Source organism: Bos grunniens, chromosome 1, assembly GCF_055505025.1.
Source record: "Bos grunniens cultivar Pamir isolate PY7600 chromosome 1, Bosgru_T2T1.0, whole genome shotgun sequence".
Classification (NCBI taxonomy): Eukaryota; Metazoa; Chordata; class Mammalia; order Artiodactyla; family Bovidae; genus Bos; species Bos grunniens.
In genome coordinates, this window is record NC_141165.1 from 131,370,406 (window position 1) to 131,392,763 (window position 22,358).

The 22,358-nt window shown below is 39.5% G+C and overlaps 1 long non-coding RNA gene across 2 annotated transcripts; it reads left to right on the forward strand.

The window, feature by feature from the left end:
• The first annotated feature begins 4,623 nt into the window (after nucleotides 1–4,623).
• On the forward strand, nucleotides 4,624–21,851 carry LOC147380213 (uncharacterized). Of its 2 annotated transcripts, none has more exons than XR_015167351.1 (3): nucleotides 4,624–4,741; nucleotides 4,999–5,229; nucleotides 21,527–21,851. It is a non-coding gene; the product is annotated as an uncharacterized LOC147380213 (long non-coding RNA). The 2 variants fall into 2 exon arrangements; XR_015167353.1 differs by lacking the exon at nucleotides 21,527–21,851 and adding an exon at nucleotides 21,144–21,499.
• The last annotated feature ends 507 nt before the right edge of the window (nucleotides 21,852–22,358 follow it).

Sequence of the window (22,358 nt, forward strand, 5' to 3'; positions counted from 1 at the left end):
AGACATCCCAATCCAATCCTTCCCAGTTCTGCTTTGAATTTCTGACCTGCATAATAAAATCGATACGACTTTCTTTATGCATAAAGTGAGTTTGAGGTGATTTGTTACACAGCAGTATATAATCAGACTACTTAATGTCTTTAGTGAGTAGGAAATCCATAAACTTAGGAAAAAAGAACATCTGAAAATAAAGGGAGCATGCCAGGCATTTAAGCAACAGCCTGCGTTTTGAAAGGGGAGGATGTTGATTATGAAATAGGGTGATGGTAAACAAAACCCTTGTGTTACATGTCAGTGTCACCCTTAATGATCCTAGGAGTACATTCAGTTCAGTTCAGTCACCCAGTCATGTTTGACTCTGCGACCCCATGGACTGGAGCACAACAGGCCTCCCTGTCCATCACCAATTCCCAGAGCTTACTCAAACTCTTGTCCATAGAGTCAGTGATGCCATCCAACCATCTCATCCTCTGTCGTCCTCTTCTCCTCCTGTCTTCAATCTTCCCCAGCATCAGGGTCTTTTCCAATGTGTCAGTTCTTCCCATCAAGTGGCCAAAGTATTGGAGTTTCAGCTTCAGCTCAGTCCTTCCAATGAACACCCAGGACTGGTCTCCTTTAGAATGTACTGGTTGGATCTCCTTGCAGTCCAAGGGACTCTCAAGAGTCTTCTCCAACACCACAGTTCAAAAGCATCAATTCTTTGGTGCTCAGCTTTCTTTATAGTCCAACTCTCACATCCATACACAACTACTGGAAAAACCATAGCTTTGACTAGATGGACCCTTGTTAGCAAAGTAATATCTCTGCTTTTTAATATGCTATGTAGCTTACTCATAAGGAGCAAGTGTCTTTTAATTTCATGGCTGCAGTCACCATCTGCAATGATTTTGGAGCCCAAGGAAATAGTCTACCACTGTTTCCATTGTTTCCCCATCTATTTGCCATGAAGTGATGGGACCAGATGCCATGATCTTAGTTTTCTGAATGTAGAGCTTTAAGCCAACTTTTTCACTCTCCTCTTTCACTTTCACCCAGAGGCTCTTTAGTTCCTCTTCACTTTCTGCCATAAGGGTGGTGTCATCTGCATATCTGAGGTTATTGATATTTCTCCCAGCAATCTTGATTCCAGCTTGTGCTTCTTCCAGCCCAGCGTTTCTCATGATGAACTCTGCATATAAGTTAAATAAGCAGGGTGACAGTATACAGCCTTGACATACTCCTCTCCCAATTTGTATGTTGTCCATCTGTAAAGAATATTCTGCTCCAAATAGTCACATTGAGTGACTGATTCTTGGGTTTTACTTTATAAACCAGAAATGTGGTGTTCCTTCATATTTGCATGTGCCAAAGATGCTATAGGAGGCTTTGAATGGGTTCTGAAATTTAGACAACTCGTGCCAATAAACAGGACCTAAATCATTCATGACAATCATCTTTGCTCTTGCTTTCTCTTCCTACCTTTAATCTTTTTTTTTTTTAATTCCTTATTTGTGACTTCACCAAGGCAAGGAAAATGAATAGATATAGGACTACAGTCATTTTTAATCTCCTTTAATAAGGGATAATGGCATCATAGGGAAAATATTAAGGTTAAAGCATGTATGCATGATATCACTTCAGTCACGTCCAACTCTTTGTGACCCTATGGACTGCAGCCTGCCAGATTCCCTTGTCCATGGGATTTTCCAGACAAGAATACTGAGTGGATTTCCATGCCCTCCTTCAGGGGATCTTTCTGACCAAGGGATCAAAACCACATCTCTTTTGTCTCCTCCATAGACAACCAGGTCCTTTACCACTAGTACCACTTGAGGTGTGTGAAGTTCACCTGGGAAGCCCATAAAAGTTAGTATTAGTATTTCCCTGCTTCTTTAAAATTTTTATGAAATTTTGCAGTTTACAACATGTGGGTTGGTCAAAAAGTTTGTTAGAGCTTTTCACGAACTTCTTATGAAAAACCTGAATGAACTTTTTGGCCAACTCAAAGTACATATGAAAACATAATGTTCACTACAACATTAAATATTAGTTTATATATGAGATAATAAAGAGTCATGGTGGTTGTTACCGATCCTTCTCGGTTGAGCTCCAACGAAGATCCTCTTTCCTGGTGTCATTTGAGCCAATAGAATGAGTTTGGTTAGAAGCAAAGGAAAACCTTAATCTCTGTTTAGAGAATGGAGAGGTGCAGGCTCCCCCTCTATGCTTCCCCAGACAGACAGTGAGTGGAGTTGCAGCATAGGGCATGAGTGGCATGCTCCCTCGTGGCCGTGTCTGACCCTCTACAACCCCACGGGCTGTACCCTGCCAGGCTTCTCTGTCCATGGAATTTTCCAGGCAAGAATACTAGAGTGGGTTGCCATTTCCTCCTCTGGGGCATCTTCCTGACCCAGGGATCAAACCCATGTCTCCTGCACCTCCTGCATTGGCAGGCAGATTCTTTACCACTGTGCCACTGGAATATCCCTCATTACAGAAGGGGGTTGGGGTTCTCGCAGGGCGGGCACACCTGCTCTGCTCAGGCTCCAGATCCAGCAGTGCTGGACATAGTGTCTCCACACCCGGCCCACCTCCCCTGCCATCTTGAATTGAGTGTCCCTTCCTGCAAAACTTCTGCACACACTCCCCGAGAAGAGGTACTGGTGTTGCCCTACTGAACCAGGAATTCTGCTTTGAAGGGCCAGGGTCAAGGCCTCTGCGGTGCAGCATCCTATGAGCAAGTGAGACTGGACTAAGCACTCAAGAAAAAAAAAATAAGATTCAGTTCAGTTCAGTCACTCAGTTGTGTCCGACCCTTTGTGACCCCATGGACTGCAGCATGGGGGGCCTACCTGTCCATCACCAACTTCCAGAGTTTACTCAAACCATGTCCACTGAGTTGGTGACAGCATCCAACCATCTCATCCTCTGATGTCCCCTTCTCCTTCTGCCCTCAATCTTTCCTAGCATCAGGGTCTTTTTCAATGAGTCAGTTCTTTGCATCAGGTGCCCAAAGTGTTGGAGTTTCAGCTTCAGCATCAGTCTTTCCAATGAATATTCAGGACTGATTTCCTCTAGGATGGACTGGTTGGATCACCTTGCAGTCCAAGGGACTCTCAAGAGTCTTCTCCAACACCACAGTTAAAAAGCATCAATTCTTTGGCTCTCAGCTTTCTTTATAGTTCAACTCTCACATCCATACATGACTACTGGAAAAAACAAAGCATTGACTAGATGGGCCTTTGTTGGCAAAGTAATGTCTATGCTTTTTAATATGTTGTCTGGGTTGGTCATACATTTTCTTCCAAGGAGCAAGTGTCTTTTAATTTCATGTCTTCAGTCACCATCTGCAGTGATTTTGAAGCCCCGCAAAAGGTTAGACTTTATTTTGCTACCTAAATTCCCCAGGAATCATTGATAGGCTTTGCCAGTGAAAAATCCCTCCTCTGTTTTTGGTCCTGTTCCTCATTCTTAAGAGTCAAAGGTACATACATCTTCTGCACTGCCACTTACTGATTTGGGGGGACATAATAACTGTGGGTAAAGGAGCAGAATTTCTCCCCAGCCATCTTCAGACATGTCTGATGGTTACCAGACCTTAGCACTAACTGTTTGTATCCCAGAGGGACCATTGTTTGTCAAAAATTTTGGAGAGAAAGAATACCAGACAAGTTAGGATGCAAGGCCCAAATATTAGCAATATTCACATGTCAAATTTTTCCTAAAAATGAAGGCATCTAGGTCTTTGACCACAGGAAAAGTGTACCCTGATGTTGAGGCTCGCTACTGGAGGTGAATATTTTTTCAGGGTTTTGGAGGCCTGGCCCTCATCCTGGCTGGATGAGGAGGAGGGCCAGGTCGGTGGGTGTGAGTAGCATCTGTTTATTCTGTGAGAGCTTTCAAGGTTTCTCCTACCCGGAGGGCACACTTGAGTTGTTCCAATTTTGAAAGGGCTAAGTTGGCCCTTCTCTCAAGCTTGAGGAATGAGTTTGCCATCCTTGAGTTCAAATGCCCTAAACTTTAACTTATTCCTTGAGGCTAACTGCATGTGGAGCAGGACAGTCAGGAAAAAAAAAAAAAAAAAAAAACAGAACTTAGGCCCATTGGCATGCCAGCTTTCCCCATCTCCCAGGGCTAGGCTGAGTTACATAGGAAGATGAGATGTTTGCGGGTCAGAGGTGATACCTGATAAATTTCCAGTTCTGCAGGAGGCACCCAAATGGGCTGTTCTTCAGTATGGTGGGTGTTTGTTTCCTGTACCTTAAATATTCTGTTTTCAGGGCATAGGATTTGATTCCAACTACTGAGGGGGTGGGTGAAGTGATTTGTTGGCATGTGAATGCCACAAGATTTGACCCAAGTAAGATTTCCCATTCGTGAAATGTGGAACCAGCACAAAATGATTAATGGATTCCTCAAAAGACCAAAATAGACGGCATCCAAACAGTGTAGACTCTGATACAGATGGGGGTTATTCGGTTACTGGATTCATAACAGCGTGTGCTTGAGATAGTCCCTCCTCGGTCAGAACACCCCACCAGAGGTTAGATGAGACGCCTCTGGGCCAGAACAGCTGAGCCGAGTTAGTTCCGCACTTACTGGGTTCATTAAGTAGAGTGATGGCCTGCGGCAGTGTTTTCTCTTTTCACTTCCCACCACGTGAGGGCTAAAAGCACTAAGGATCCCCATGGTGTACTCTGCAGATCTCCAGGGCAGCTGGTATTCTGTGCTGATACCTGGAGGAGAGCCTGTGGAACCTCAGGTAAGGTTGATAAAGAATCACCCGAGGGTTGCTTCACAAGCAGAGGGGGAAAGGAATGATCATAAGGTTTCTGGTCTTGTGAGGGGCTCACAGGGCTCCCCACTTTACTTCAGAGAAATTAGCACTGACCTACTTTGGGACCCTTTCACACTGGGTGTCCCCAGTGCCTTTTCCTGAACTCTGAATGCTGTCCTTCTGTTTTGTCAGGGGGTCTTCATTACCTGGGCTATTTCCCAGTGTGTTGCCTCTTGTTTCAGAGGGCTGACCACTTTTCCCTACCAAACTGAACGTGAGGATGGAGAACAGTACTACCAATCCCTGGAGCTTGGTGAGGACAGGAGAGAGCCCTGGTGTGGCTCCTATTGCCTGTATCAGGTCAAGAGGATGAGACTACTGGTGACACCACAAGCAAGGCTGCGATGGCTCCCTCTTGTCCACAGGTCCCCTCTGTCCCCAGGTGTCTGGTCCTGCAAGAAGGCTAGTCGGAGGTAGGCACATGTGAGTTTCAGTCAAGTTTCAGTCTGCCATCCCCAACTTTGCCACAGTGTGATCCCCTCAAAGCGGGGGCAGTTCAGACCACTCTGGGTGCTTCTTTGTGTATGCACCACTCCTGGGTATCAAGCTGGAAAGAGTTGCCCTAAAGTTGGCTAAAGGCTGCTGCCATTTCATCCTTTAGAGTCAACTAACTCAAAGACCAAGGTCAGTCATACTCACACAAACCTCCCCAAACCTCTGCTATCCTCCCCCTGAAGGTGGGTCCTAGTGGATTGGTACAGGCATAAAGGTCATGGTCCATCCCATCTGGGGTGTCAGAATTTTGTTACTGATGCTTTCAAGTTGGGCCCCAACAAGTGTCCTTATGTCTGGTATCATTTGAACATATGGTGTCAGTATTATAACTAGTCTTGCATAGTTGTTTATGAACTATCAGATGTTACCACCTCTGCATGAATTTACCTAAAACTTGGGACCCTCTCATGTTCAGTGTCAAGAATATTGGTCAATTAAAAAATTGTGATGTAATTGACATACAACATTATATTAGTCACAGGTGTACAGCATAATGGTTTGAGATTTGTATGTCTTTGGAAATGATCAACATAATAATTCTAATTAACATCCATCAACATAGTTATAAAAAATGTTTTCTTTTGATGAGGACCTTTAAGATTTACTCTCTTAGCAGCTTTCACATATGTGATACAATATTAACTATAGTTACCATGTTGCACATCACATCACCTTGACATTTAGTTTATCACTTGAAGGTTATTCCTTTAGATCACTTTCATTGATTTTATCCCCTCAACCCACTCATCCCCCTGACCCCACCCCACCCCAGAGCTCTTCTCTGCATCTATGAGCTAGTTTTTGTTTGCTTCCTTTAGATCCCACTTGTAAATGAGATCATATGGGATTAGCTACTGAGTGGCTAGGAAGGATGAGAGTGACAGGATCTGCAGTTTGAGTGACATAGAGGTTGTGTGTCCAAATGGCATGTTAAGGACCCCATACACAGATCTTCAGGAAGAGGAGAAAGAGGAGGGTAGCTACAGAGGGCCAGTAGCAGTGGCCAAGGCTGGCAGTCCCTGGTATTAGCAGGTGGGCTTCCATTCAGGTCTTCTGCTGTTCTGACCTTATTTTCTAATTTTTAAACTGGAACATCTTGATAAGGTTGCTGCATTTCTAGACCTTGGCAGAAGAGTTATTGAGGCCCGGGTTCCATGCCAGAAGCCCATATCACTGCTTACTCTCTAGAACCCACCCAAAACATGGTGTGTTCTCATATTCAGTGTCAAGAGGCCATGTTTGGTTCTCTTTCTCTGGATGAATGAGAGTCCTCGTCCCCTACCCTATCTCCTTTGTATAGTCCTGGAGGAGGAACTAGGATTCTGCTTTGTCTCAGAGGTATTATTATTACTTTTCTTGCTAAATTGCTTTTCCTTTGTTTCTACATTCCCTTACTTCCTTAATTAATAATTGCTTGTGCCTACTTTTTGGAACTCAGGAGAGGCCTAGGAGACTAAAACTTTTGTTTTCTACAAGCAACAGGGGACATGGAGGGGCTTTGTGCCCAGGAGGACCCCTTAGGGTCCTGCTTGGTTTCAAGTCCTCCTTTTCTTTGACACTCCACTCTAAAAGGGAACAGGAGTGATGCAAGAAAGGGCACCACTTTTGAGGCAATGGGATATAGAGTTTTAGGATGCAAACTGCTGATTATTCCTATTGAAGGGTTGATGGTCTTTTGGAAAGCTCCTATAAATAATATAATAAATATTGAATAATAATAATATAATGAATAATAAAGCTGTCTGCCTGGTTGAGAATCTCTGGAGATAGTTTTTTGTTGTTCAGTTGCCAAGTTGTGTCCGACTCTTTGCCACCCCATGAAAGTCAGCACGCTCATGTCCTCTGTCCTTCACTCTCTCCTGGAGATTGACCAAATTCATGTCCATTCTGTCAGTGATTCTATCTAACCATCTTATCCTCAGCTGCCCCCTTCTCCTTCTGCCCTCAATCTTTCCCAGCAACAGGGGCTTTTCCAACGAGTCAGCTATTTGCATCAGGTGGCCAAAGTATTGGAGCTTCAGCTTCAGAATCAGTCCTTCTAATGAATATCCAGGGTTGATTTCCTTTTGGATTGACTGGTTTACTCTCCTTGCTGTCCAAGGGACTCTCAAGGAGATGGAATTCTCAAGCACCAGAATTCAAAAGCATCAATTCTTTGGTGTTCATCCTTCTTTATGGTCCAATTCTCATGACTACTGCATGTCATGACTAGTCCATACATGACTACTGCAAAAATCATAGCTTTGACTATACAGACATTTGTCAGCAAAGTGATGTCTCTGCTTTTTAATATGTTGTCTAGGTTTGTCATACATAACTTTCTTTCCCAGGAGCAAGCTTCTTTTAATTCCATGGCTGTAGTAACCGTCCACAGTGATTTTGGAGCCCAGGGAAATAAAATCTGTCACTGCTTCCACTTTTTCCTCTTCTATCTGCTATGAAAGGTTGGGACTGGATGCCATGGTCTTAGATTTTTGAATGTTGAATTTTAAGTCAGCTTTTTCACTCTACTCTTTCATCTCTTCAAGAGGCTCTCTAGTTCCTCTTCATATTCTGCCATTAGAGTGGTAACATCTGCATATATGAAGTTGTTGATATTTTTCCAAGCAGTCTTGATTCCTACTTGTGATTCATCCACCCCGGTATTTTTCATGATGTAATCTGCATTTAAGTTAAATAGGCAGGGTGGCAAAATACAGCCTTGTTATACTCCTTTCCCAAGTTTGAACCATCTAATGAAGATAATAGAATGGTAACTGGTCATGTTAATCTAGGCAGCAAGCTCGGTGGAAGGTAAAGTGTTTCTAAGCTGTGGGTGGGGATAATGTTTGATTTACACTGTTAAGTAGAGCAAAACTCCTTGAGAGCAGAAATTTGTATAGATTTTGTTCACTGTACTTAGAACAAAACTATCGAGCACTCTCAGTAAGTATATTTCAATAACTGAGTCACCAGCTGTACTCAGTAGAGGCTATCTCAAGGGATAATCTATGAGAAAACAACAACAACTTGTTTTTAACCTGATTTATTTTTTCTACATCATTTTCACACTACATTTATATATAAATATATTTTGTTTTTGTGTAGTAGATTTTGATTTATTCAATACATATGTATACATATAACTGATTCATGTTGATATATAGCATAAAACGATACAGCATTGTAAAACAATTATCCTCCAATTATAAATAAATAAATTTAAAAAGCATAAAAAAAAACTGAAGCATATTAACATTTGTTAAGAGTTTATATGAGCAAAAATTGATTTGCATCAGACAGAACCAAACTGGAAGTTCTTGTTTGGATGCTCAGTCATGTCTGAATTTTTGCAACCCCAAGGCTGTAGCATGCTTCCCTATCCATCACTATTTCCCAGAGGTTGCTCAAACTCATGTCTGTTGAATTGATGATGCCATCCAACCATCTCATCCTCTGTCATCTTCTTATCCTCCTGCCTTCAATCTTTCACAGCATCAGGGTCTTTTCCAATGATTTGGCACTTCACATCAGATGGCTAAAATATTGGAGCTTCAGCTTCAACACCAGTCCTTCCAATGAATATTAAGGGTTATTTCCTTTAGGATTGACTGATTTGATCTCCTTGTTGTCCAAAGGACTCTCAAGAGTCTTCTCAGCACCACAGTTTGAAAATAACAATTCTTTGGCACTGAATCTTCTTTAAGGTCCAGCTCTCATATGTGTACACGACTACTGGAAAAACCATAGCTTTGACTATATGCACCTTTGTGGGAAAATTTATGTCTCTGCTTTTTAAAACGTTATTTAGTTTTGCCATAGCTTTTCTTCAAAGGAGCAAGTGTCTTTTAATTTCATGGCTGCAGTCACCGTCTGCAGTGATTTTGGAGCCCAAGAAAATAAAATCTGTCACTGTTTCCATTATTTTCCCATCTATTTGCATGAAGTGGTGGGGCCAGATGCCATGATCTTAGTTTTGTGAATGCTGAGTTTTAAGCCAGCTTTTTCACTCCCTTCTTTCACTTTCATCAAGAGGCTTTTTAGTTCCTCTTAGTTTTCTGCCGTTCGGATCTTTAGTTCATATTTCTCCCCACAGTCTTTATTCCTGTTTGTGATTCATCCAACCCAGCATTTCACATGATGTTCTCTGCATATAAGTTTAATAAGTAGAGTAACAATATACACTCTTGACATACTCCTTTCCCAATTTGGTACTGGTCGGTTGTTCCATGTCCAGTTCTAACTGTTGCTTCTTGACCTGCATACATATTTCTCAGTTGGCAGGTAAGGCGGTCTGGCATTTCCACCTCAAAGAATTTTCCACTGTTTGTTGTGATCTACACAGTCAAACGCTTTAGCATAGTCAATGAAACTGAAGTAGATGTTTTTCTGGACTTCTCTTGCTTTTTCTATGATTCAGTGGATGTTGGAAATTTGATCTCTGGTTCTGTTGCCTTTTCTAAGCCCAGCTTTTACATCAGGAAATTCTCAGTTCACATACTGTTGAAAATTGGAAATGGTTAGGAGCATTGCATCAACACGAGTCAAGGGTGAGAATTTTACAGAGAAAATGCATAAGCAAGTAAAGAAATTGCTTGGCTATAACTTAAACAGTTGCCTTTTTGGAAAGACATATTGGTCTGTTTAGCTTCCTTGGTGGCTCAGAGGGTAAAAATTCTGCCTGCAATGTGGGAGACCTGGGTTTGATCCCTGGGTTGGGAAGATCCCCTGGAGAAGGAAATGGCAACCCACTCCAATACTCTTGCCTGGAAAATCCCATGGATGGAGAAGCCTGTGAGGCTGCAGTCCATGGGGTCGCAAAGAGTCGGGATACACCTGAACGACCATTCATTCATTCATTGGTCTGTTTGTGATTTATTGTTTTAAGTGTTGATTTCTTAACTTTAACATATTTCTAGACTTAGATTTTGGTTTGCTTGCATAAGCCATTTAAACCACCTCAATGTTTTTTTCTTTTTAATTATTTTTTTATTGAGGGATAATTGCTTTACAGAATTTTGCTGATTTCTGTCAAACCTTAACATGAATCAGTCATAAGTATACATATATATCCTCCCTTTTGAACCTCTTTCCCACCTCCCTCCCCATCCCACCCCTCTAGTTTGACACAGAGCCCCTGTTTGAGGTTCCTGAGCCATACAGAAAATTGCCACTGGCTATCTATTTTACGTACGTAATGTAAGTTTCCATGTTGCTTTTTCCATATATCTTACCCTCTTCTCCCCTCTCCCTATGTCCATAAGTCCATATGTCTGTTTCTCCACTGCGGTTCTGTAAACAAATTCTTCACTACCATTTTTCTAGATTCTGTATATGTGTTTTAGAATATGATATTTATCTTTCTCTTTCTGACTCACTTCACTCTGCATACTAGGTTCTAGGTTCATCCACCTCATCAGAACTGACTCAAATGTGTTCCTTTTAATGGCTGAGTAATATTCCATTGTGTATATGTACCACAACTTCCTTATCCATTCATCTGTTGATGGACATCTAGGTTGCTTCCATGTTCTAGCTATTGTAAAAAGTGCTTCAGTGAATAATGGGATACATGTGTATTTTTCAATTTTGGTTTCTTCAGGGTATATGCCTAGGAGTGGGATTCCTGGGTCATATGGTGGTTTTATTCCTAGTTTTTAAGGAATCTCCATACCATCTTCCATAGTGGCTGTATCAATTTACTTTCCCACCAATAGTGCAAAAGTGTTCCCTTTTCTTTACACACTCTCCAGCATGTATTGTTTGTAGACTTTTGATGATAGCCATTATGACCAGTGTGAGGTGATATCTCATTGTGGTTTTAATTTGCATTTCTCTAATGTGAATGATGTTGAGCATCTTTTCATGTGTTCTTAGCCATCTGTATGTCTTATTTGGAGAAATGTCTGTTTAGGTCTTTGTCCCGCTTTTTGATTGGGTTGATTATTTTTCTGGCATTGAATTGTATGAGCTGCTTGTATGTTTTGGAAACTAATCCTTTGTCAGTTGTTTCATTTGCTATTATTTTCTCCCATTCTGAGGGTTGTCTTTTCACCTTGCTTATAGTTTCCTTTGCTGTGCAAAAGCTTTTAAGTTTAATCAGGTCCCACTTGTTTACTTTTGTTTTTATTTCCATTACTTTAGGAGGTAGGTCATAGAGGATCTTGTTTTGATTTATGTCATTGAGTGTTCTGCCTATGTTTTCCTCTAAGGTCTTTAATCCATTTTGAGTTTATATTTGTGTATGGTGTTAGAAAGTGTTCTAATTTCATTCTTTTACAAATCTAGTTTTCCCAGCACCACTTATTGAAGAGGCTGACTTTGCCCCATTGTATATTTTTGCCTCCTTTGTCAAAAATAAGGTACCCATAGGTGCATGGGTTTATTTATGGGCTTTCCATCTTGTTCCATTGGTCTATATTTCTGTTTTTGTGCCAGTAACATAATACTGTCTTGCTGACTGTAGCTTTGTAGTGTAATCTGAAGTCAGGAAGATTGATTCCTTCAGCTCCATTCTTCTTTCTCAAGACTGCTTTGGCTATTCAGGATCTTCTGTGTATCCATATGAATTGTGAAATTTTTGTCTAGTTCTGTAAAAAATGCCATTGGTAATTTGATAGGGATCACATTGAATCTGTAGATTGCATTTGGTATATAGTTGTTTTCACAATATTGATTCTTCCTTCCAGGAACATGGAATATATCTCCATCTGTTCATGTCATCTTTGATTTCTTTCATCAGTATCTTATAATTTTCTGAGTACATTTCTTTTGTATCCTTAGGGAAGTTTATTCCTAGATATTTAATTATTTTTGTTGCAATGGTGAATGGGATTGATTCCTTAATTTCTCTTTCTGGTTTTTCATTGTTAGTATATAGAAATGCAAGTGATTTCTGTGTATTGATTTTGTATCCTGCAGCTTTGCTAAATTCACTGATTAGACCTGTTAATTTTTGGATACTATCTTTAGGGTTTTCTAGGTACAGTATCATGTCATCTGCAAACAGTGAGAGCTTTACTTCTTCTTTTCCAATATGGATTCCTTTTATTGCCTTTTCTTCTCTGATTGCTATAACTAGGACTTCCAGAACTATGTTGAATAATAGTGGTGAAATTGGACACCTTTGTCTTCTTCCTGATCCTAGGGGGAATGCTTTCAGTTATTCACCATTGAGAATAATGTTTGCTGTAGGCTTATCATAAATGGCCTTTACTATGTTGAGGTCAGTCAATCAGTAAGTTCAGGCACTCAGTCGTGTCTGACTGCGACCCAATGGACCACAGCACACTAGGCTCCCTGTCCATCACCAATTCCCAGAGTTTACCAAACTCATGTCCATTGAATTGATGACACCATCCAACCATCTCATCCTCTGTCATCCCCTTCATCTGCCTTCAATCTTGCCCAGCATCAGGGTCTTTTCAAATGAGTCAGCTCTTTGCATCAGGTGGCCAAAGTTTTGGAGTTTCAGCTTCAGCATCAATCCTTCAAATGAACACTCAGGACTGATCTCCTTTAGGATGGACTGGTTGGATCTCCTTGCAGTCCAAGGGACTCTCAAGAGTCTTCTCCAACATCACAGTTCAAAAGCATCAATTCTTTGGTGCTCAGCTTTCTTCACAGTCCAACTCTCACATCCATACATGACCACTGGAAAAACCATAGCCTTGACTAGACGGACCTTTGTTGGCGAAGTAGTCTCTGCTTTTTAATATTCTATCTAGATTGGTCATAAATTTCCTTCCAAGGAGTAAGCATTTTTCAATTTCATGGCTGCAATCACCATCTGCAGTGATTTTGTAGCCCCCCAAAATAAAGTCTGACACTGTTTCTACTGTTTCCCCATCTATTTCCCATGAAGTGTTGGGACCAGATGCCATGATCTTCGTTTTCTGAATGTTGAGCTTTAAGCCAACTTTTTCACTCTCCTCTTTCACGTTCATCAAGACGCTCTTTAGTTCTTCTTCACTTTCTGCCATAAGGGTGGTGTCATCTGCATATCTGAGGTTATTGATATTTCTCCCGGAAATCTTGATTCCAGCTTGTGCTTCTTCCAGCCCAGCGTTTCTCATGATGTATTCTGCATATAAGTTAAATAAGCAGGGTGACAATATGCAGTCTTGACGTTCTTGTTTCCCTATTTGGAACCAGTCTGTTGTTCCATGTCCAGTTCTAACTGCTGCTTCCTGACCTGCATATAGGTTTCTTAAGAGGCAGGTCAGGTGGTCTGGTATTCCCATCTCTTTCAGAATTTTCTACAGTTTATTGTTAGCCACACAGTCAAAGGCTTTGGCATAGTCAATAAAGCAGAAATAAATGTTTTTCTAGAACTCTCTTTGTGTTTAGTCTTTATTAATTTCATTAGTACGTGTCTTGATGTGTTTCTCTTTGGGTTTATCTTGTAAGGGACTCTTTGTGCTTCTTGGACTTGATTGACTATATCCTTTTCTATGTTGGGGAAATTTTCAACTATAATCTCTTCAAAAATTTTCTCATACCCTTTCTTTTTCTCTTCTTCTGGGACCCCTATTGAATGTCAGTGCATTTTATATTGTCCCAGAGGTCTCTGAGACTGTCCTCAGTTCTTTTCATTCTTTTTACTTTATTCTGCTCTTCAGAAGCTATTTCCACCATTTTATCTTCCAGCTCACTGATGCGTTCTTCTGCTTCAGATATTCTGCTACTGATTGCTTCTAGAGTATTTTTAATTTCATTAATTGTGTTGTTTGTCTCTGCATGTTTATTCTTTAATTCTTCTAGGTCTTTGTTAATTGATTCTTGCATTTTCTCCATTTTGTTTTCAAGGTTTTTGATCATCTTTACTATCATTATTCTGAATTCTTTTTCTGGTAATTCGCCTATTTCTTCTACATTTATTTGGACTTCTGTGTTTCTAGTTTGTTCCTTCATTTGTGTAGTATTTCTCTGCCTTTTCATTATTATTATTCTTTTATTTTTTTTCTTTCCATCTTTGCTTTTATTAAAATACACAACTTCCTATGTAAATTCTTAGTATCAATTTCCCTTTTTTTTAAATTTTATTTTATTTTTAAACTTTACAATTTTGTATTAGTTTTGCCAAATATCAAAATGAATCCACCACAGGTATACCTGTGTTCCCCATCCTGAACCCTCCTCCCTCCTCCCTCCCCATACCCTCCCTCTGGGTCGTCCCAGTGCACCAGCCCCAAGCATCCAGTATCGTGCATCGAACCTGGACTGGCGACTCGTTTCATACATGGTATTATACATGTTTCAATGCCATTCTCCCAAATCTCCCCACCCTCTCCCTCTCCCACAGAGTCCATAAGACTGATCTATACATCAGCGTCTCTTTTGTTGTCTTGTATACAGGGTTATTGTTACCATCTTTCTAAATTCCATATATATGAGTTAGTATACTGTATTGGTGTTTTTCTTTCTGGCTTACTTCACTCTGTATAATAGGCTCCAGTTTCATCCACCTCATTAGAACTGATTCAAATGTATTCTTTTTAATGGCTGAGTAATACTCCATTGTATATATGTACCACAGCTTTCTTATCCATTCATCTGCTGATGGGCATCTAGGTTGCTTCCATGTCCTGGCTATTATAAACAGTGCTGCGATGAACATTGGGGTACACGTGTCTCTTTCCCTTCTGGTTTCCTCAGTGTGTATGCCCAGCAGTGGGATTGCTGGATCATAAGGCAGTTCTATTTCCAGTTTTTTAAGGAGTCTCCACACTGTTCTCCATAGTGGCTGTACTAGTTTGCATTCCCACCAACAGTGTAAGAGGCTTCCCTTTTCTCCACACCCTCTCCAGCATTTATTGCTTGTAGACTTTTGGATCGTAGCCATTCTGACTGGCGTGAAATGGTACCTCATAGTGGTTTTGATTTGCATTTCTCTGATAATGAGTGATGTTGAGCATCTTTTCATGTGTTTGTTAGTTATCTGTATGTATTCTTTGTAGAAATGTCTATTTAGTTCTTTGGCCCATTTTTTGATTGGGTCATTTATTTTTCTGGAGTTGAGCTGTAAGAGTTGCTTGTATATTTTTGAGATATATTGTGTATGAGGTCTCCTTTTCCCAGGATTCAAGGTTGAATTCTTTCTTCCTTTTGGTTTCTGCCCTCCTGAGGTTGGTCCAGTGATTTGTGTAAGCTTGTATAGGGTGAGATTTGTGCTGAGTTTTTGTTTGTTTGTTTGTTTTTCCTCTGATGGGCAAGGCTGAGTGAGGTGGTGATTCTGTCTGCTGATGATTGGGTTTGTATTTTTGTTTTGTTTGTTATTTAGATGAGGCATTCTGCACAGGGTGCTATTGGTGGTTGGGTTATGCCTTGTCTTGTATTCAAGTGGTTTCCTTTGTGTGGGTTCTCACTATTTGGAACTCCCTAGGGTTAGTTCTCTGTTAGTCTAGGGTCTTAGAGTCAGTGCTCCCACTCCAAAGGCTCAGGGCTTGATCTCGAGTTTTGCGTGGGTCTATATATATTTTTCTACTGGTCAGGTACTCCTGTCAGCTCTCAGTTGGTGTTCTGCATGCACTTCTGTGTCTGAAGGTGTATTTCTGATGCTTCCATGTACTCCCTGTCCACCTACTCCTCTGCCATCTTGTTCTCCTCTTACTTCAATCTTATGTTCCCCTCATATAATTAATTACCACAAAGTCTACAATACCTACAACAGTAATGTTGATAGAAAATTAATTAGTCAATATAAGAAAGAAATGCAAACTTTTATTCATGGATTTGAGGATTATAAACTGGTAAGAGTGTCTAAGAAATTTCTGAGAACTGGTGTACCTCTTCAAAGTCAAGGCACAGTGATATAATTTATTTGAGAAAGATGGCTATAATCAAATGGCATTTTATTGACAGTTTACATAATCCAGATCTGAGCATCTTTGTGGTAAGTTATGTTACCCCTTCCAAGATCAAGAAGAAATGTTATTTTTTAAGGCATTGTCTTGTTTCTAGGAGAACGTTGCTCTTTATGGTTGAGCAGGTATTTCTGCTGATACAAAAGTGTGGTCAGTGCAAAATGCAATATACAATACACAAGTAAGGAAAAGAAGAATCTTTTATGTTTAAATTTTTCTGGTTTTTCCATAAAATTTTGAACTTTATTTCACAGTGTATATTGAGGTACATTGAAATGTAGTAAGCATTTTAAAAAGTATTTGGTGAGTTCATGAGTCAAATTGTTAACAGTTATAGTTAATATTTCTCTTTTAATAAGTTTGGGACAGAATGCTCTTTACACATATTCCTATTTAATTCACCCAATGATCCTATAAACTGGGTACCATCTGCATAGTTCATAAATGCAGGAAGATATTTAGAGATGGGCAGGAAGTTATTCTAGGTCACAGGCCTAGGATGTCACAGAAGTAGGATTTTAAGCAAGACCATCTGTCTAAAAGGCTCACACTCTCAAATACTACTCTATACTACTCTACAGCTACTGTATATAGGCCCTTTGTTGTTGAGTCACGTCCGACACTTTGTGACCCCTGGACTGCAGCCTGCCAGGCTTCCCTGTCCTTTACCATCTGCCAGAGCTTGCTCAAACTCACGTCCATTGAATTGGTGATACCATTCAACAATCTCGTCCTCTGTCATCCTCTTCTCCTCCTGCCTTCAGTCTTTCCCAGTATCAGGATCTTTTCCATTGAGTTGGCTCTTCACATCAGGTAGCCAAAATATTGGAGCTTCAGCTTCAGCATCAGTCCTTCTAATGTATATTCAGGATTGATTTCTTTTATGATAGGTTGGTTTGATCTTCTTGTGAATTTGTGGGCCAAGTTTAAAGTTTTCAAGATTTCAGCCTTCTTTATGGTCCAACTCTCATATTCATACATGACTACTGGAAAAACCATAGCTTTGACTAGATGGACCTTTGTTGACAAAGTAATGTCTCTGCTTTTTAATATGCTATCTAGGTTTGTCATGGATTTTCTTCAAAGGAGCAAGTATCTTTTAATTTCATTGCTGTAGTCACCATCTGCAATGATTTTGGAGCCCAAGAAAATAAAATCTGTCACTGTTTCCATGGTCTCCCCATCTATTTGCCATGAAGTGATGGGATCAGATGCTATGATAGTTATTTTTCTGAATGTTGAGTTTTAAGCCAGCTGTTTCCCTCTCCTCTTTCATCTTCATCAAGAGGTTCTTTAGTTTCTCTTCACTTTCTGCCATAAGGGTGGTGTCATTTGAATATCTGAGGTTATTGATATTTCTCCTGAGAATTTTGATTCCAGCTTCTGATTCTTCCAGCCTCCATTTTATATCATGTACTCTGTGAATAAGTTAAACTGTCAGGGTGACAATATACAGCCTTGATGTACTCCTTTCCCAATTTTGAACCAGTCTGTTGTTCCATGTCCAGTTCCAACTGTTGCTTCTTGACTTGCATACAGGTTTCTCTGGAAGCAGGTAAGGTGGTCTTCTATTTCCATCTCTTAAACAATTTCCCACAGTTTGTTGTGATCCACACAGTCAAAAGCTTTAGCACAGTCAATGGAGCAGATTTTTTTCTGGAATTTTCTTGCTTTTTCTATGGTCAACAAATGTTGGCAATTTGATCTTTGGTTCCTCTGATTTGGCTAAATCCAACTTGTACATCTTTAAGTTGTTGGTTCATGTACTATTGAAGCCTAACATGAAAGATTTTGAGTATTATGTTGCTTTCATGTGAAATAAGCTCAATTGTCTCATAGTTTGAACATACTTTCACATTGTCTTTTTGGAGACTGAAATGAACACTGACATTTTCCAGTCTTGTGGCCACTGCTGAGTTTTCCAAATTTGATGGCATATTGAATGCAGCACTTTAACAACATCATGTCTTAAGATTTGAAATAGCTCAGCTGGAGTCCTATCACCTCCATGAACTTTGTTTGTAGTGATGACTCCTAAGGCCCATTTGATTTTGTATTCGAAGATATCTGGCTCTAGATGAGTGACCACACCATCGTGGTTATCTGGGTCATTAAGATCTTCCTCGTATAGTTCTTCCGTGTATTCTTGCCACCTCTTCTTAATATTTTCTGCTTCTGTTAAGTTGATACACTTTCTGTCCTTTATTGTGCCAACCTTTGCATGAAATATTCCCTTGATATCTCTAACTTTCATGAAGAAATTGCTAGTCTTTCCCATTCTATTGTTTTCCTCTATTTCTGTGCATTGTTCACTTAGGAAGGCTTTCTTATCTCTTCTTGCTATTCTTTGGAAATTGTGCTTTCAGATGGGTATATCTCTCCTTTTCTCCTTTGCCTTTCCCTTTTCTTCTTTCCTCAGCAGTTCCCAAGGCCTCCTCAGATAGACATTTTGCCTTTTTTGCATTTCTTTTTCTTGGGGATGGTTTTGATCGCCATGTCTTATACAATGTTATGAACCTCCATCCATAGTTCTTCAGGCACTCTGTCTATGAGATCTAATTCCTTGAATCTGTTTGTCACTTCCATTGTGTCTGATTTAGTTCATATCTGAATAGCCTAGTGGTTTGCCCTTTGTTCTTCAATTTAAGTTTCCTTTTGCAACAAGGAGATCATATAAAAAGCAGAGACATTACTTTGAGAACAAAGGTTTGTCTAGTCAAGGCTATGGTTTTTCCTGTGGTCATGTATGGATGTGAGAGTTGGACTATGAAGAAGGCTGAGCGCTGAAGAATTAATACTTTTGCAGTGTGGTGTTGGAGAAGACTCTTGAGAGTCCCTTGAACTGCAAGGAGATGCAACCAGTCCATTCTGAAGGAGATCAGCCGTGGGATTTCTTTGGAAGGAATGATGCTAAAGCTGAAACTCCAGTACTTTGGCCACCTCATGCGAAGAGTTGACTCATTGAAAAAGACCCTGATGCTGGGAGGGATTGGGGGCAGGAGGAAAAGGGGATGACAGAGGATGAGATAGCTGGATGGAATCACCGACTCGATGGACATGAGTTTGAGAGAACTCTGGGAGTTGGTGATGGACAGGGAGGCCTGGTGTGCTGTAATTCATGGGGTCGCAGAGTCGGACACGTCTGAGTGACTGAACTGAACTGAGCTGAATCTGAGCCACATCAGTCCCTGGTCTTGTTTTTACTGACTGTATAGAGCTTCTCCATCATCAGCTGTAAAGAATACAATCAATCTACTTTTGGTATTGATCTTCTGGTGATGTTCTTGTGTAGAGTTGTCTCTTGTGTTGTTGGAAGAGGGTGTTTGCTATTACCAGTGCATTCTCTTGGCACTCTGTTAACCTTTGCCCTATGTTATTTTGTATTCCAAGACCAAACTTGTCTGTTACTCCAGGTGTCTGTTGACTTCCTACTTTTGCATTCCAATCCCCTACGATGAAAAGACATCTTTTTTGGTGTTAGTTTGGAGGTCTTATAAGTCTTCATAAAACTGTTCAACTTCTGCTTCTTCAGCATTAATGGTTGGGTCATAGACTTGGATTACTATGATACTGAATGGTTTGCCTTGAAAATGAAGAAATCATTTTGTCTTTTTGAAATTGCACCCAAGTACTGCATTTCAGACTCTCTTGTTGACTTTGAGGGCTATTCCATTTCTTCTAAGGAACTCTTGCCCACAATAGTAAATATAATGGTCATCTGAATTAAATCATCCATTCCCATCCATTTTGATTCACTGATTCCTAAAATGTCAATATTCACTCTTGCTATGTCCTGTTTGAGCACTTCAAGTTTACCTTTATTCATGAACCTAACATTTCAGGTTCCTATGCTGTATTGTTCTTTACAGTATCAGACTTTACTTTCATCACTAGACACATCCACAACTGTGCTTTTTTTCTGCTTTGGCTCAGCCTCTTCATTCCTTCTGGAACTATTTCTGTGCTCTTCTTCAGCAGCATATTGGACACCTACTGACCTAAGGAGTTCATTTTTCAGTGTCATATCTTTTTGCCTTTTCATACTGTTCACGGGGTTCTAAGGCAAGAATACTGAAGTGGTTTGCCATTCTCTTCTCCAGTGGACCATATTTATTTAGGCCCTTAGAATTTAAATATCCTCTTCCTTTTAATAACCATAATAATCTACATTTTATGTATTTAGCAGGACTGCTTTTCTTTTGAAACTTGTTAATTTTATTTCATTAACTTTTGAAAGTAAATCATTCGTTGCAACACTATTTACAATAGCTAGGAAATGGAAGCAACCTAGATGTCCATTGACAGATGCATGGCTAAAGAACATGTCATTCATATATATATATATATATATATATATATATACACACACATACACACAGAGGCATATAATAAAATATTACTCAGCCTTGAAAAGGAACTCATTTGAGGCAGTTCTAATGAGGTGGATGAACCTAGAGCCTATTATGCAGAGTGAAGTAAGTCAGAAAGAGAAAGACAAATATATTAACATACAAGGAATCTAGAAAGATAGTAGTGATGAACCTGTTTGCAGGGCAGAAATGGAGTCACAGACATAGAAGAGAGATTTGTGAACACAGTGGGGGAAGGAGAGGGTGGAGTGAATTGAGAGAATAAACATATACATTACCATATGTAAAATTAGATAGCCAGTGAGAATTTGCTGTACGATGCAGGGAGCTCAAATCCAGTGTTCTGTGAAAACTTAGAGAGTTGGGAGGTGGGAGGCAGATTTAGGAGGGAGGGGACATATGAATGCCTATGGCTGATGCATGTTGACATGTGGCAGAAACCAACACAACATTGTAAAACAATTATTCTCCAATTAAAAATAAAGAAATTTTTTTAAAAAAGTAAATCATTTTGAATTTTAGTCTGATTGTTGAAAATGTAAATGACAGATAACTCCAATTCTCTCTCTCTCCTTATCTCTCCACCCCCACCCTCTTCTCTTAATATTTGAAAACAAGCCTTCTTGATACTAGAAACAGCTCTGAGATAAGAAATCCAGACAGAGGGAAGAAATCATCTTTCATTTGGTGTGTCAATCTTCCAAAGTTACTGATTCATGGACTCTAAGAAGGTGGTTTACTAGATTTGCTGCTAAAATATTTCTGGATGCTGAGTCTAAAACTGTGGAAAATAAAATGTTTATAAAATAATCCTGAGAGGTTTAAAAGTTAAAAAAACACAATCTTTTATTGATATTTTAATTTTCTTCCATTTTCACATTTTAAAATTCCTTTAACAAGAGACATAATAAATAAAAATAAGTTCTGGGAACCTGTGTTTCTGCAGAAATAAATAAATAATAAAACAACTCACTCTTAATATCTTTCTCTTTTAATTTAAGCTTTCTTTATATTTGAAGAGAAAATATTTTCTTCTCAACAAGTGGATGAAGTTTTATAAACAGGTGAAGACTTCTGTTTCATGTACTGATACAAAAACAAGTTCTTCCATGCTTGACTCTTATAAAGACTGGCTCTGCTACTTCAAAAGAGAAGTTGTAAAGGAAATTTATATGTAATCCTTCCTGTTCTCCTGTAATATAATTGCCAACAATATTACTGAAGAGCAGAATAATTTATCCTGCTGAAATGGTTCAATGGCAAATTGGCTAAAAATCAAATAAACTTACTTGTTTGGTGTTAAAAAATTGGAAAACCCCTTCTCCCATATAATTTGTCATAAAGCATTTTAAAATCCAAAATTTATTTTTAAAATATATAAAATGTAAATGTAAAAAACACAAATTTTAAAATACAAGCTTTTAAAAAATATTATACTTAATTTATTAAAGAAAACTCTTTCTACTACCAGCCCTCCCATTTAATATTTCAGGTTCAAGAAATGACATGATGAATTGGTTGACTGCTACCATTGATTGCCAGCAATAGGAATCTATAAAGTGACTGCTCTGTAAAATGTGGTTTGCTCAATACAAATGCAGATCCAAAGAAACAGAAAATAAATGCCCTGTTCCATGTTATAAAAGCAAAACAAATAATCATACAAAGCAACATTACATGTTGTTCTGCTGAATCCTAAATTCTGTGTATTGGACTTGTGATCAATCATAGCTGGTTTAAAATTCATTTATCCTAACCTTTCCCTAAAATTTTTTTTTTAATAAAATAAAAAGGGAAAAAAATAATAAATGTAGAAAACAATGTGGGCAAAGA